The following is a 17,061-nucleotide window of genomic DNA, read 5'->3' as shown; positions in this document are numbered from 1 at the left end:
CAGGCTGGTTGACCTGCCATAAAGTCCCAAAGGCAGCTATGGACAACCGTGTCACAGGGGGACCCAGCTGGGATCTGGAAACCAGAAGGAGGGGGCTGTCTGAGGCCAGGCAGGCACAGCTCGGAGTGAACTGAAGGTTAAATGCAAAAAGGCAGAACCTGCATTTATTTCTGAATAAGACAACGGAGCCAGGCTAGCATCAGGTGGTGCCAGCAGGACAGTAAGAATAGGTAACAACAGGCAGGAAGAATAATTCCAGGCTTCCAGCCTCCTGGCGGAGCCAAGACTGCCGATCAACTTCTGCCCAGGTCAGGTCTGATTCAGACACAGAGTCTGATTCCCAATGTGAAGGGCAGCGATTCTAATCAGAAGAGACAGGGAAGGTATGAGCTGATCATTTGCCCATTAGGAGTGACAATATAAAGTGTGAGAAGGGCAGGGATGGCGGCCGCCCTGCTTGCTGAGCAGGGCTACCCCCAAATCAGTTTCGACTGCCTACAGCTAGTACAGAGCTCTGCCAGGGCAGCTGCCAGATGCTCTGCTAGGTCTGAAATCACTGATTGGTGGGGAGTGGGGGCAGGCGGGGAGGAGGGACGTCTTCAGGGGATGATCTCTGATCTTACTGTATTAGAGCTCCACAGGTTTCCAGTGCTTCTGCTACATAAATCCTCTTCCTAAACACACAGCCATTTTGGAAAAGAAAAAATAATGTATATACCATTCTATTTTATATGATATACATTTGGCTCTTTATTTTGGATAAGAGAGTTACTCTGTCTTTGAATTTTCATACAATTTTTAAAAATTGAACATCACTACTTTGGTTGTCCTCAAATGTAGGATTATTGTTAGAGGAAAACCACGGGATTTAGATTTAGGAAGTTCAGCGGTAGCTCTGATTGTACCAATTAACTACTGCATAGGTGTGAGAATGTTATTGAACTCCTTTGGCCTCAGCATCCTCATGTGTCAAGAAGTAACAGTAAAAACATCAGACTTGTCCAATCAAAGGATGCTTGTGGCTTCCACGAGGTGAAATGGAAGCCAACGCACTTTAGGGGGCACAATGTTGTGCAAAGAGCATCACTTCAGAGTGAGATGGGTCAGGGTTTGAATTTGGGTTCTGCCATTTACTGGCTGCGTAATCTTGGGCACGTTTCTTAAGCAACTTCACTCTGAGTTTCTCTGTAAGATAGTGTACGTAGCACTTACTTCAAACAGTCTTGTAAAGATTTAGATGAGATCATTGTGAAAGAAACTAATAAAGTTCTTTCTATATGGTAGAGAGTTAAAAATATTAATTTCCTGTATTTCTTCTAGAATCGAATACTACAGGGGTTCTAATTAAACATAATTAATTGATCTGGAATATTTTTCTTTTTAATCTTTCTAAAATAAAAATAAAGGAAATCAAAGCTGTAAAACCGAAGGATACCACACTAATACACGGGACTTTAATACTCTGCTTTCAACAGTGAATAGACTGCCCTAGACAAAAGGGGACCTGAACACCACCGTAAACCAACTAGACCTAACAGACATCTACAAAACACCCCACCCACCAACTGCAGGATGCACATTCTTCTCAACTGCGTATGGATGGAACATTCTCCAGCATAGACCATATGTGAGGCCATAAACAAGTCCCAGTAAATTTAAAAAGATTGAAATCATACAAAGTGTCTTCTCTGATCACAATGGAATGAAGCTAGAAATCAGTAACAGAACATAAAGGAAAATTCACAAATATGTGGAAATTAAACAATACACTCTCTCAGTCAATGGATCAAAGAAGAAATGGCAAGGGATATTAGAAAATAATTAGAAATGAATGAAAATGAAAAAAACATAATATACCAAAATTTATGGGATGCAGCAAAGGCAGTGTTCAGAAGGAAATTTATAATTGTAAATGCTACATGGAAAAAGAAGAAAGATCTTAAATCAATAAGCTAACTTTTCAACTGAAGGAACTAGAAAAAGAAGCACAAAATAAACTGAAAGTTAGCAGAAGGAAGGAAATAAGAAAAGATTAGAGAAGAGATAAAATAGAGAATAGAAAGACAGTAGAGAGAATCAATAAACCAAAAGTTGGTTCCTTCAAAAGATCAACAAAATTGACAAACCTTTAGCAAGACTGACAGAGAGAGACAGAGACAGAGAGAAAGAAAGAGAAAGAGAAAGAGAGAGCTTAACTAAAATTAGACATGAAAGAGGGGCTATTACTCCAGACCTTATAGAAGGAAGGGTTATGGAAGAATACTGTGAACAACTGTACACCAACAAATTGGATAACCTAGATGAAATGGAAAAGTTCCTAGAAACACACAAATTATCTAAACTGACTCATGGAAAGATGGAGAATCTCAGTAGGCTATAACGAGCAGAGATTGAATTAGGAGTCAAAGACCTCCCAGAAAAGAAATGTTCACAACCAGATGGCTTCACCGGTGAATTCTACCAAATATTTAGAGAAGCATTAACACCAATCCTTCTTAAACTCTTCCAAAAATTGAAGAGGAGGGAAAACTTCCTAACTCATTCTATGAGGCCAGCATTACCCTCAAAATCAGGAAATTAAAAAAAAAAAAAAAAAAAAAAACAAGGAAAGAAAATTACGAGGGGTGGGGAAGGTGGCAGACTAGAAGCAGCCTGCACTGGCCGCTCTCAAGGAAAGGATCAAAGGTTGTGGGTCGAGGTTCACCCGAGGATGGACCCTCTCTGAGAGAGCATTGTGAATCATCAGAAAGCGATCAGAGACACCCAAAGTGGCAGGGAGAGAGGCGAGGTGATCCACTTGGCAAGATTGGAAGGTGCCTGAGGGAAGCGTCCACACGTGCGGAAGGGTCATGGGAGGAATTCCTGAGGCTCCACACTCCCCAGCGGACACTGAGGGGACACAAGGGGGCTCCCCCACCACCGCAGGCCTGCAAACTTACCAGGGAGCCGCATGGAGACTGTAAGCAGCGTTGCAGCAGAGAGCAGGCACCGTGGGATCCTGCCAGCTTCCTATCCCAGGCTGCTGCAACAGATGCCATTCTGCAATGTCAGCGCCAGAACACCAATCTGCAGCTACCTCCCCAGTACCCCTGAGAGCCCAGGGAGGGAGTGGGGCGGGGACATTCTCTTGCACACTGTGACTGGGTACTGTGCAACACCCCCAAGCCTCCCCACCGGCCGCCTCCCAGGGATCCAAGCAGAGCAGGTGCCCACCACCCCTCAGGATCTGCTGCTACCTTCTCAATAGTGTCGCTGCTGCCACCTGAGTAGCATCACAGCAGCTGCCACAGTTGGACTTGCTTGGAGGGAAAGCACAGCCATCATGAGTCCCCAGGGGGCTGCCACGCGTCTCCCTGGCCCCACCAACCACAGGTAGCCCAGCTACTGTGGCCTGACGAGCTACCCCGAAGCCAGCCGATGCCCCACAACCTACTCATGCAGTGGCCGAGACCCATCCCCACCCATCCAGGTGCCCACCAAGGTCCAGTGACCCACACAGGCACCCGCCAAGTTCCCACAAACCATGCAGACACACACCTCAGTCCCACAACACACTCAGACACACACCAAGGTCATATGACCCATCTGACCACTGACTGCCATCCCGCGATGCACCCAGACACCCACGAAGGTCCTGCAATCCACTCTCATGAAGCACGCAGCCACCACCAAGGTCCCACAACCCACCCTGCTGCCAGCTATAGTCGCATGATGTACCCAGGTACCCACGAAGATTCAGCGACCCACCCAGCCACTGTGGCTCTGCACCCATGCATGCCAGTGGCCCCATGCACCATGAGCCCAGCAGCGCAGCACACCTTGCACATTGGTGACTGCAACTGCACCCTGTGCTGCACAGCCACTGTGGCACTGCCCCACACATGTTGCTGTAGACTCATTCACCAGAAGACACCCCCCCTGCATGCCACCACTGCCTCTGGAACTGAGCAGAGTGAATGCCCACAACACTGACATCTGGGTCACCCCATAAATAGCTTCACCCAGCCACCACTGCCACTGTCACAGGAAGACCTGAGCAGAGCAAACTCACATGCCACTCACCTCTTTGGAGAGGGACTCCCCCAACCCCCTGCCCAAGCTTCCAACAGCAGCTTGGGAACCAACCCATCACTCCATTACTAAGATCCCCCAGCACCAGCTTGGACTGTGACAACCACAGGGGAATGGGACACTGCAGGAAGATAGCTACATTACAAGATGCTCTCAGTGCATCTGCCCTTCTCCCGCTGGGTCAGTCCTCCAGAGTAGAACATAAAAATGCTATCTAGGGACCTTCCCTTCTTCTCACTAAGTACAAGTGTTCCCAGCAAAGGAGAATAGGTGTGCCACAAACCTCTTCGCCCTGAGCTGAAAGAAGAGGTTCCAGATGAGAAGAAACCAGCAAAAGAATTCTGGCAACATGAAGAAAAAAGCTAGTCTCACATCCCCAAAGGATCACAACAGACCCACAGCAATGGACTCCAACCAAAAGGAAATTGTTGAAATGCCAGACATGGAATTCAGAATATGGGTGGCAAATAAGATGAATGAGACAGAAGAAAAAGCTGAAAACTGACACAAAGAAGCCAAAAATATTTCAGGACATAAAAATTTTAAAAAAGAATAACTCACTAAAGTGATAGACAACCTAAGAAAGGATATAAGAGAATTTAAAGAAATGAATGAGTCATTTAGGGAATTACAAAATACAGCAGAAAGCTTTGATAACAGGCTAGACCAAGCAGAAGAAATATCAGAGCTTGAACTAACCCAGTCAGTAAAAGATGCAGAAAAAAGAATAAAGAATAATGAACAATCACTCAGAGAAATTTGGGACTATGTGAAATGAGCCAGTGTGTGAATTATAGATATCCTGGAGGGAAAAGAAGAAAAAGCAAAAAGCATGGAAAACCTATTTGAGGGAATTATTGAGGAGAACTTCCTGGGTATCACCAGAGATTTAGATATCCTGGTACAAGATGGACATTGAACATCAGGAAGATTCATAGCAAATAGGACATCGTCAAGACACTTAGTCATCAAGCTGGCCAAAGTCAAAGTGAAGGAGAAAATTCTACAAGCTGCTTGCAACAACTAACCTATAAAGGAAAACCCATAAGGCTAATAGCAGATTTCTAAGCAGAGACCTTACATACCAGAAGGGATCGGGGCCCCATTTTTAGTCTTCTCAAACAGAACAACTGTCAGCCAAGAATTTTGTATCCTGCAAAACTATGTTTCATAAATGACAGAGAATTAAAGACTTTTCCAGACAAGCAAACACTAACAGAATTTGTCACTAGTAGACCAGCCCTACAGGAAATGCTCAAAAGTGCATTGTACATAGAACAGCACAATAAATATCCACCAGAGTAAAAATACTCAAAACTTAAAGCTCACAGCTTTTATATTAATAAAACAGTAGAACAAGAGGGAAAACAACACAAGGAATCATCCAGCATGATGAACCGAAAAGCAACGTGAATGGTCTGAATGTCCCACTTAAAAAACATAAACTGGCTGAATGGATGAAAAAAACACAACCCAAATATTTGTTGTCTCCAAGAAACACATCTAACCCACAAGGACTCACACAGACTCAAGGTATAGGGATGGAAAAAAAAATATTTCACACAAATGGAAACCAGAAACCAGCAGGTGTAGCTATTCTCATATCAGCTAAAATAGACTTTAAATCAACAGTGGTAAAAAATTTGAAAACATTATGCTATGTGAAATAAAACAGATACAAAATAATAAATATTGTGTGATTCCCTTATATGCAACATCTAGAATAGACAAATTCGTAGAGACAAATTTATGGGCATGGGCAAATTCTTGGGGAGTCCTTGCTTAACGAGAACAGAGTTTTTGTCTGAGGTGATGAAAACATTTTGGAAATAGGTGATGGTTGCACATTATCATAAATGTAATTAATGATGCTAAATTTACATTTAAAATGTAAATATATATATTTTTTCCACATTTAATATATATTTTTCCACAATAAAAAAAATCAAAAGGAAAAAAAAAACGTCAAGGACAAAGAGAATCTAGAGGAAAGATGGGCAGACAGAGGAGTCAACAGATTTCTGTAAAACTGGCATAAGATGGAGAGGTAATAACTGAAATAGCAAGACGGAATAAACTACAAGTCAGGAGCCTACAGAAGGGAATGCAAAGGGAAAATGAGTCGATTCAACATTCTTCAGAGCCCTGGGTGAGTGCAGCACCAGGTGTAAGAGAAGGCAGCTCCCAGATGTGGGGTTAACAATCGTGAGCTGGTTGGAAGTCAGCGCACAGAGTAAGTACCTTCCCAGACTTAGTGCAGGCAAATAACTACGTCTCTCAACAGAAAACAGGAACTTTATTCTCTGGAAGAACCAAACTAGAGTAACTTCAAATTCAGGGGCATGGGATAGGGTGGAGAGCATGGATCGAAGTGGGAGACTAAAAGCAAGAAATTACATGAAAGTTTGCAAAGTAAATGTTGGTCCCCGAAGCCCCTATCTCCTGACCTGCTCGCAGCACTTCTACAACTGAAATTTTGGTTAATGGAAAGGGAAACCTAGAACGGATGAAGTAGGCAGGAAACAATAAATGTTAACTATGATCTTTATCACATACAGCAGCGGGGCCTATAGGCCGTCCCAGTCGTATACTTGTACTAAGTCTTTCAGAGCTTACGACTGGCTGTCACCTTGAAGAGGACTACGTGATGAACTGGACTTAATGAAGGCCTTGAATAGATCTGAACGGTGCAAGGTAGGCTGTATGTGACACCTCTTGCACACCACTGCCAAACCCCTCTTCAGTCCTATCTGTCACTCCTGTTGCTACTGTGACAGCGGGTTCTGAGCAGTGGACTTCCGCCAGTTCTGCACAGCACAGCTGGATAGCACCTCACCCCAAGTCCATACCACGTACTTCCCGCTCCCTGTCTTGGAGCTCCTCTGATGATCCAGCACGGGATGCTTGTGAAAAACACATACTCACATGTGTATCACCAGGACACAACGAGGAGTTACATCTATGAGGCCACATTTAACCAGCAGAAGATGGGAGCTGACGGACAAAGCCATCTCCCTTTTGTCCTCCACATAACCTTCACCATCACCTGCAGCAGTGGCCGACTCCACAGCCCGTCTTCATGTTGTTTTTCCCTCTTAGCCCTTCTGCACTCCCCCGGTCCTCACGCCTGTTCCCCGGAACATCCCCAATGTCTACCTAAATGCATGTTCTTGTTTCATTTTCAGCTTTGGGTGTGAAGTATTCAAATTAAGACAAATGTAGAATATTTTACCCAACTATGTGAGCAAAAAATATGAAACTATAATAAAAACATTTTCAGACATAATGAAAAAGAAGAAGGAAAAAAGGAAGGAAGGAAGGAGGGAAGGAAGAAAGGAAGGAAGGAAGGAAGGCAGGGAGGGAGGGGAAGAAAGAGAAAAAGAAAGAAAGAGACATGGTATCAAGGAAAACTAAATCCAATCCAGGAAATTGGCCAGTGGAAGTTTCAGGATCACAGCTGTGCAGCAGATTCAAAGAACAAGCACTGCAGATTAAACTTTCAGGAGGGCTACCTTTAGGGGGAAAAAATAATTTAAAGAAGACTTCACATGTATGAGCATTTGGGGAGAAAATAACCATATATAGGAAACTGACAGGTCTGATGGTAAAATTCCAAGATATGTACATAGAGAACAATGTAAGTGAAAGATAAAGTATTTATTTCCTCCCCCACATTTCCAAGAGAAGAAATGTAACCATAGTAAACGGATAGCCCACTGGTGAACAATATTTAGACAGCCATAATCATATAAATTTTTCTGATTGATTTTTCTAAACACATAGCTGTGTTGGCAAAATAAGGGAGGAAAGGTTTGTGTGTAGGGAGGAGGCATGAAAAGGAGCTAATTCGTTATTTCTCACACCAAAAAGACAATAGATAAACATTTAAATGGATAAATCAACAAGAAGCAGCAAAAACTATGTATTCAGCTCATGCACGGTCTGCTCCCATATGCGGTGCACAGCCTAAGAGTGAGGGTGTCAACATGAGACCATTGCATTTTCTCCTCTGATCTCTACCTTCCCGGTGCTACATTGAATTTCATTTCCCCTTTGCTTAATCACCTCTTCACCAGATCCTACAGCTTTCTGGCTACTTTAAGAAAAGTGTGAAATGTCCGGTCCAACTTCCTTCAATTTTAAGACTTCAGTCTTAGGTCCCAGGAACACCCTCCTCCTTTCCCATCTCCAGCTGCGCCTCCGCCCAGGAACTCAGAGCAAGGAGGAGACCTGCTGGCAGTTCACCGCCTGCATTTTGGCTGGAAGCGGAGACCAGAGGAAAGGCATGAACATCTCGTTGTTTCCAGGATATTACTGTACTATCGTCCCCTCCTGGCTAACACTGGCTAGCCTTAGGTCTCGACTATACGGCTAGAACCTCGGTGCTTATTTGCTCGTACGGCAGTTGTGTGAGTTTTTTGAAGGGTCCTCCAGAACCTTCGACCATCAGGTTTACTTCTTGTGACCCCACCCAACCCAACACCCTGGCCTCTCACTGCTGTTGGTCCTCCCAGCAGTGCCAACGAGATGGCACCGGCGTGGCTACCTTCCCCAGTGCCTCTGATCTACAGAAACCCTGCCCCCAGCCATGCGCCTCCTCCCGCCTCACGCTTTCTCCCCCAGTGGAACAGGCATCAAAGCAGACCTCCACCAGCAGATGAAAGGCCAGTCTCCCCTCCTGCAAGCATCCCTCATCTCTGCTTGAAAGCCTCTTCCCCCTTTCTTGGTTCCAAGTTGCAATGGAGAGGGTGCGAGTAAAAGTCAAAGAGGGAAACACCAGTTTCTCCCCCTCAGCTTGTGATTCTCAGTATCTTTCTAGAGTTTTCGGTGTTCTGCTCATATGGGCTGGAGAAGAAGGGGTGGGTCTGGGCAGCAAAGCCACTGAGAGGCAATATCCAGTAATTCTTCAGAGTCAGATGACCCCAAATGAAACCCGTTTCTGCCCTTGGGCAGAGTTACGTAAACTCTCAACTCCTTGGTAACCTCACCTGTAAACTAGAGGGACTTGCTAGGGTCACTGCGAGAGTTAAGTGAGTAAATAAATCTATGGCATTTAGAATAGGACCTGGGACATGGTAAGCACTGTATTTGTGTATCTGTTCTTATTATTTCTGCCACACTTTGGAAAGATTTTAGATGACTCTTGTCCTCTTGTCAATTCCCTTTAGACGGCTGGAATTCTTAGCACCTACTATTTTCAGCTTTGAGGCTACAGCTACAGTTCTGACACCAAAGCAAAAATCTATTTAATGTCCTGTTACACATCTTATTTAGAAATACGGAGATAAATACTAGAAGAAATAGGTACAAGAGTAGACAGTGATCGCCTCCAGAGAGTAAGATAGGGGGCTGCAGCCCCAGGCTGGGCTGCTGTCTCATTGCAAGGCCTTTAGTACTATTTGGTTTCTAAAAACTAGATACATGCATTACTTTGACAGAATTAATTTCTAATTTTTAAAGAAGAAAACACTCTGAGAATATAAAACACAATGCTATATGTTAATTAGCACTCATTTTTGTTTTGGTCATATTTTAAAAGTGTCATGACAACCCCAGAAAAATGATAACTAACACCCAAGGTTACCACCCAATTGGGATTAGAAAACTTGCACATAGACAGTGTGAAAACCCTTAAGTAATTCTTTAATTCTCCTTTTTTTCTTTCCTTCCTTTTTCTTTCATAACCAAAAGGAAAACATGCCCTATTTTTTTTAATTTCAGCTTATTATGGGGGTACAAAAGTTCAGGTTATATATATATTGCCCATGTTCCCCCCATCCCCCCAAGTCTGAGCTTCAAGAGTGTCCATTCCCCAGACAGTGCCCATCGCACTCATCATGTAGGTATATACCCATCCCCTCCCCCCACCGCCCACCTCTGTCCGATACCCAATTGGTGTTATTCCCAAATGTGCACTTAGGTGATGATCAGGGAAACCAATTTGCTGGTGAGTACATGTGGTGCCTATTTTTCCATCCTTGGGATACTTCACTTAATAGAATGGGTTCCAACTCTGTCCAGGAGAACAAAAGAGATGCCATATCACCGTTATTTCTTATAGCTGAGTAATACTCCATGGTATACATATATCACATTTTACTAATCCATTCATGAATTGATGGGCATTTGGGTTGTTTCCACATCTTTGCAATTGTGAATTGTGCTGCTATAAACATTGGGGTGCAGGTGTCTTTTTTATAGAATGACTTTTGTTCTTCTGGGTAGATGCCCAATAATGGGATTGCTGGATCGAATGGTAGGTCTACTTGAATCTGTTTAAGGTATCTCCATATTGCTTTCCACAGGGGTTGCACTAGTTTACAGCCCCACCAGCAGTGTATGAGTGTTCCTGTCTCTCCACATCCATGCCAACATGTATTGTTTTGGGACTTTTTGTTACAGGCCATTCTCATTGGAGTTAAGTGATATCTCATTGTGGTTTTGATTTGCATTTCCCTGATGATTAGAGATGTTGAACATTTTTTCATACAAAGCACTCTCAAATGAAACTTTCAGTAAATCAGTACAGTGTTTCTCAGTGGACACTCACACATTTAATCGGATTTAGAATTATTTTACAATAGTGTTGATTTATTATATATATCAGGCTGTTCATTGCTTCATGAGTTACCTACCATTTTCCTGGTGGCACCTTTCAAACGCAGTGTGGAGGACACAGGAGAGGCTAGTGTGCTGTTCTTGTCCTCCAGCCTGTGCATGTTGGCTAGAGAAGCCATCTGGCTGAACGTGGACCACATTGCCAGGGCTGCTAGAACAGGAAGGATCTAGAAGCACGCACCACACTCACACATGGCACCAGCTTCCCCTCCGACCACAGGCCCTACCGGTGTTAGGTCTCAGCCATCAAAACAGGTTCATTCCCTTGGGTCAAATACTCTTTCAGCACCTTGCAGATTCTCTCTGTAATTTGTTTTCTGTTTTCTAACCCACCTTCCAGTCCTCCATTTCCCAGCTTCATCTGTGAGTGTTAGGACCCCGGTGGTTCAGTTTAATTCTTTTCCCAGAACATTCTTCAGTTTTGTTGCCCAAATACTCACTGCCCTTGTCTCCGTCTCTTGGCTTCACAGCTGTAACTGGAAGGAAGAAGAGGTCTCAACACGCAGCAAGTGTGTTCATTGTCAAAGGAGTGGGTGCAGCTGTGGGCGACATCATTATCACAGTTATTTTCACAGCTTTGCGGAGGTGTAATTTACCTGTTTAAAAATTCATCCACTGGAATCCTGCAGTTGGATAAATTTTGACAATTGTATGTAGTTGTATAACAACCACCACAATCAATACAGAAAAGTTCCCTCACCCTAAAAACTTTCACTGGGCCTCTTACAGCCATAGCTTTTGAAATAAAGAATAGATTTATCTGCACTGAGGAGGTCAAGAAAGATTTCCTAGGAGGGATGGAGCAAGAGCTGGGCTAGAATGAGAGCAGAATTTTGATGGGCAGAGGAGGAGAGAAAGATCCAACTGGCAAAAGAGCGGATGTGAAGAGCAATGATCACACCATTTGGGGAGAATGGAGGAGTCGGGTGCGTCGACATTGAGAGGTAAGACTAGAAAATCAGAGTTGTGTCACAGAGGGACCTTAATGCTAGGCTGAGGAGTATGGAATTGTACAGAGTTGACCATAGTGCAATTGGGACCCGTTGTACTGAACCTGAAGCCATCAAGTAAAAGGATCTAAATGATATATATTTACTAAAGTCTGGATTGCTTTCAGTTAGCTCTAATGGCAACCTCCACCTGGGAGAAGGGCAAGATCGATATAACCCAAGTGGGCGAGTAACGCAGGGTTCTGGACACCGGAGTGGCGCCTGTTTCTTATCCTGAAGTTTCCAAAGGATTTATCTCCCTAAAAGCCATTCTGGACCTCCTACCCATGATGACTCCAAACCTTAGGCCTCCTACCCACATAAGGAGCTAAGCAGATTAGATCCTGCTTCTTCCTCTCCCATCCATATGAGAGGAAACTTGCCCCCACCCCCAAAAAATACTACTGGCTCCCAGCTATATCAGGCCAAGCTGTAAGTCTCCTAGCCAATGTGAGCATTGGTGACTTGGTCAAGATAGGTAGCTCAAGAAGCCAGCTCATCCTCTCTGCACCCACCTGCAGTGCATCCTCTTTGAAAGCTCAGGGACAATAAGAAAGAAAAAATCATCAGGGTTCCCACTCTTGGAGTGAAGAGACACTGGGGGGCTTCTACGGATGCAAGATGTCAGGTGAACCCAAAATGAACTCTCCCAAATGTTTATTAAACACGTCTGGTGGAACAAGATTCTTCTGTCCCTTTTGGCTTTTCCTGTACTTTATATCTTCACCTTTGTTTAAAAGAGGCCATTGGTAAAAGAGCATAAAAGAGGCATTTTATTAGCACAGTAACCTTTACACGTTATGCTATCAAGAGTTGGGCAGTATTAGCACGGACGATGTTTGCAGATCTTGTAAAGATTTCTGAAAGACTCAGGCCTTCTCCTGGGAAGGTCAGAGGATGGACCTTGGCCCTCCAGAGTGGGCCAGGAGCCCTGATCATAATCTTGGACCTTGTGGCACATGCTGGGCTGGTGCAGAACCTGAAGGAAGGGCAATGAGTAGGAAAGACCAAGCAAGGTGAGTGGGGGAGAGAAATGAAGGGAGACGGGAGATGGGAGAGAAATGAAGGGAGATGGGAGATGGGAGAGACTGCGAGATACTCAGTTAGCTTAATTCAACAACTGTTTGTTAGCTGTTTTGTGCTACACAGAGCTCTCAAGACATTGGGGTTCATCAGAGAAGAAAACAGACAAAATCATGGCCCTCATAGAGCTGGTAGTCTGCCCACCCAAGCTGATGGCTTGAAAGAGAACCTAATGGGAAAAGCACATAAGCATATTTCACCATAATCTGGACCCCATGTTTTTATCCCTGCGTGATAGTGAGGCTACTTCATTTCTCACAAGGAGCTATTCCTATATACCCTTCCAGACACATGTAGGATAGATTGAGCTGGTTCAAACCTAGGAAGATATACCAAAGACCAAGACCAGTGATGGCACCGTAAACAAACAATAAAAGGAGACCATTGGCCGCAGCCTAGGAGTTCGCATTGCAACTTTTCTTTTTCTTTTTCCTTTTCTTTCTTTCTTTCTTTTTTTTTTTTGAGACAAGGTCTCACTCTGTTGCCTGGGCTAGAGTGTGGTGGCATCATCATAGCTTCCTGCAGCCTCCAACTCCTGGGCTCAAGTGATCCTCCTGCCTCAGCCTCCCAAGTAGCTGGGACTACAGGTACATGCCACAATGCCCAGCTAATTTTTCTATTTTTTTAAAGACAGGATCTGGCTATGTTGCCCAGACTAGTCTGGAGCCCCTAGGCTCAAGTGATCCTCCTGCCTCAGCCTCCCAAAATGCTGGCATTATAGGTGTCAGCCACCATTCCAGAGCTGGCTTAGGGTTAATGGGAGATATATACATGGTTTGTGGTCAATTGTTCTAACCATCCTGGCTTTTAGGAATATTCCCACTGCCCACAGTCAGCTCAGCTGGAGGCTGACACAACATCATAAGAATGTGGGCAATGGGACAGAAACCCAGTGTGAAATAAATGGGCACAAGGTTTGTCTTACCCCAGACAAGTAACAGTGCAAGCAGAGACTTTAGTTCTCATTGATACATGGTCAGAAATGCAAATCCTCATACTCTAGGAATTTGTGCAATGATACAGTGTGTAGAATTACAAACGCATTCCACATTTGTGTTTCTTTTCTGATGGGAGCCAAGCCAAAGAGAAGATATCAGAATTCCTGCATTTGTAGGTTACAGACCCACAGCAAGATTATAAACAAGTACAGCTGTGGAAGGAGACACGTGTTTCCTGCGATCCAATTATCAATCATTAAAAACAAGTTTCAATCTGAAAGGCTGAATTATCCATCTTCTCTTTAGAAACTGTAATACAAGTACTGTCATAGGAAGAGGTGATCAAAAAGTATGCAGTCAAAAAACGTAAGAAAAATCATAAGAGTTTCGTCAAGCAATTCATTAATTATATTTGGTATTTTTCTGGATTTTGTGATGTATATAGTATTTGTTGGCTTTTACATATTTGATAATTAGTTGGATTTCTTGTCTGCTTCTAAATAAATTTTTACTTGTGCATCAAATTGTGTATTTGTTTCCTTATAGAGGGATCCCCAATTGTTTCAACCTCAGGTCTCCCAAAGTCCCTGCTAATACATTAATGTTTTCAGTAAAATTGTCTCATTGGAAAGAGTTCTCTTTCTCAGCTGTTTCACAGATGATAACACAGAAAGGGGGATCCATTTGCCCCAGGTCACACAGCAAGTTATTGGTGGTGTCAGGACTAGAACCTGTGGACTCTGAGCTGGAGTTCTCCATGTTCCCTCCTGAGGTCTCCTGTGTACCACGATCTCCCAAGCTCAAGTCATACCTTCCTAGCCCAGGGATGAAGGTATAACACACAGCTCTCAGTAGTCATTTAATATGGTTATTCTGAGTGTGCCTCACTAATATTGTCCCATAGCTCATCCTCTATAGCTGTCTCTTCCTGGTCTCTCCCCTCTCAGGGAGGAAAGGCTAAAGGGAGAGCAGCTGGATGATTTTCCCAGTCTGTTTCTCTATTTCCTTCCAGGAGGCATTTCATTTCTTTTGCTCTCTGACCAAATGACCTTTCTGCTCTAGCCAGCCACAAAATGCCATGTTATCTTTCTCAAATGCAAATGTCACCTTGTCATTCCCTGCTTAAAGCATTTAGTAGGTTCCCACATGGATGCAGAATAAAGCTAGCATTATTTGGCATGATATGGGCCAGCTCACCTCCCTAGCATCACCCTTGCCCACTCCCTTTTCATCCACCCCTCCACCCCTCTATCCATCTACACATCCACCCATCCATCCATTCACCACTCATCCACCCATTCATCCATCCATCTATCTACCCATCCACCCATCCATCCATTCATCCATCTGCCCATCTATTCATCCATCCCTCCATCCATCCATCCACCCATCCATCCATCCACCCATCTACCCATCCATCTGTCCACCCATCCATCCACCCATCCATCTGCCCATCTATTCGCCCATCCACCTATACATCCATTCATCCACCCATCCATCCATTCCATGAATCTGTCCATCAGTCATGCCTACATGCCTTCTCCTTAATTCTCAACAATTACCCACAAATGTATTTTGCTATACCTCACATCTGCAGATGTGAAAACTGAGTCTCCGAGAAGTCAGATGACTTGTTCATGTGTAGGGAACACCACTGATTTCCTACACTGTGTCAATTTGCCCTTTCTTCCTTTCTAATAAAATCCTGATCCTATTAAAATAGTACCCCTCATCCACACAGCCCTCAATCCTAGCTCTTGGCATTCACAGACAGCAATAAGTCTAAGCCAAGGATAGACAAACATTTTTTTGTAGAGGACCAGATAGTAAATATTTTAGGTTTGTGGGCCATATAGTCTCTGTTTGCTATGGTTTCAATGTGTCCCCTAAAACAGCAGTCCCCAACCTTTTTGACATCAGAGACCATTTTCATGGAAGACAATTTTTCCATGGGCCAGTGGGGGAAGGGAGAGGATGGTTTGGGGATGATTCAAGTACATTACATTTATTGTGCATTTTATTTCTACTATTATCACATTGTAACATATAATGAAATAATTGCACAACTTACCATAGGTTTGGGACCTCCACAAAGCATGTGTTGGAAACTTAATCCCCAATGCAATAGTGTTGGGAGGTGGGGCCTAATGGGAGGTGTTTAGGTCATGAAGGCTCCACCCTCATGAATGAATTAATGCCAATTATAAAAGGGTTTGAGGCTGTGAGTTTGATCTTTTGCTCTCTCTCTTTTACCCTCACTTTGTCCCTCCACCATGAAATAATGCACGAAGAAGGTCCTCCTTGCAAGACGTTGGCCCCTCAATCTTAGAATTCTCAGCCTCCAGAACCATGAGCCAATAACTTTCTGTTCATGATAAATTACCCAGTGTGTTATTCTGTTACAGCAGCACAAAATGGACTAAGACACTGTTGCAACTACTCAACTCTGCCATTGTATCAAAAAACAGAGCCACAAACCCATTCTAGTAAGTGAAGTATCCCAAGAATGGAAAAATAGGCACCCCATGTACTCACCATCAAATTGGTTTCACTGATCATCACCTAAGAGCACATTCAGGAATAACACTGATCGGGTACTGGGCAGATGTGGGTGGGGGAGGGGATGGGTGTATACATACATAATGAGTGCGATGTGCACTGTCTAGGGGATGGACACGCTTGAAGCTCTGACTCGGGGCGGGGGTTGGGGGGGGCAGGGGCAATATACATAACCTAAACTTTTGTACCCCCACAATATGCTGAAATAAGAATAAAAAAAATGGAAAAAAAAACACAGCCACAGATGACACATAAACCAAGGGGTGTGGCTGAGTTTCAATAAAATGTATTTATGAACACTGAAATTTGAATTTGATATAATTTAACATTTCATAAAATATTATTATTCTTTTTATTTTGCTCAACCATTTGAAATGTAAAAGCCATTTTTCGCTCCTTGGCCACACATGAACAGATGGCAAGCTGGATTTTGTCCCACAAGATGTGGTTTGCCAACCCCTAGTCTAAGCCATTTGGTGCATGGTGTTTTCTGGGCAATGCCAGGGGAGACATATGACCTAAGGGGACCCGGTCACATTCCAGGGAAGAACCTAGAGTGTCCATTATAAGTTGAGAGCAATCCGTTCTCTTCCTATGCAAGACAAAGGATGCCTTTGACCCAGGTGCCATTGGCCTCTCTCTTGTGACTAAAAAACGTCTCAGGGTCTCCCAGCTGGTGGCCTCAGGAGGTGGCACCTCATGGACCTCCCCTAAGACAGTCAGATGGGACAAGCAAGGCCCCTAAATTTCAAGTAGTGTACTAGTTCAGGGTCTCCAGAGAAACAGAGCCAATAGGAGGTTCT

The sequence above is a fragment of the Lemur catta genome, chromosome 2 (assembly GCF_020740605.2).
Source record: "Lemur catta isolate mLemCat1 chromosome 2, mLemCat1.pri, whole genome shotgun sequence".
Classification (NCBI taxonomy): Eukaryota; Metazoa; Chordata; class Mammalia; order Primates; family Lemuridae; genus Lemur; species Lemur catta.
This window is presented reverse-complemented; position numbering follows the sequence as displayed.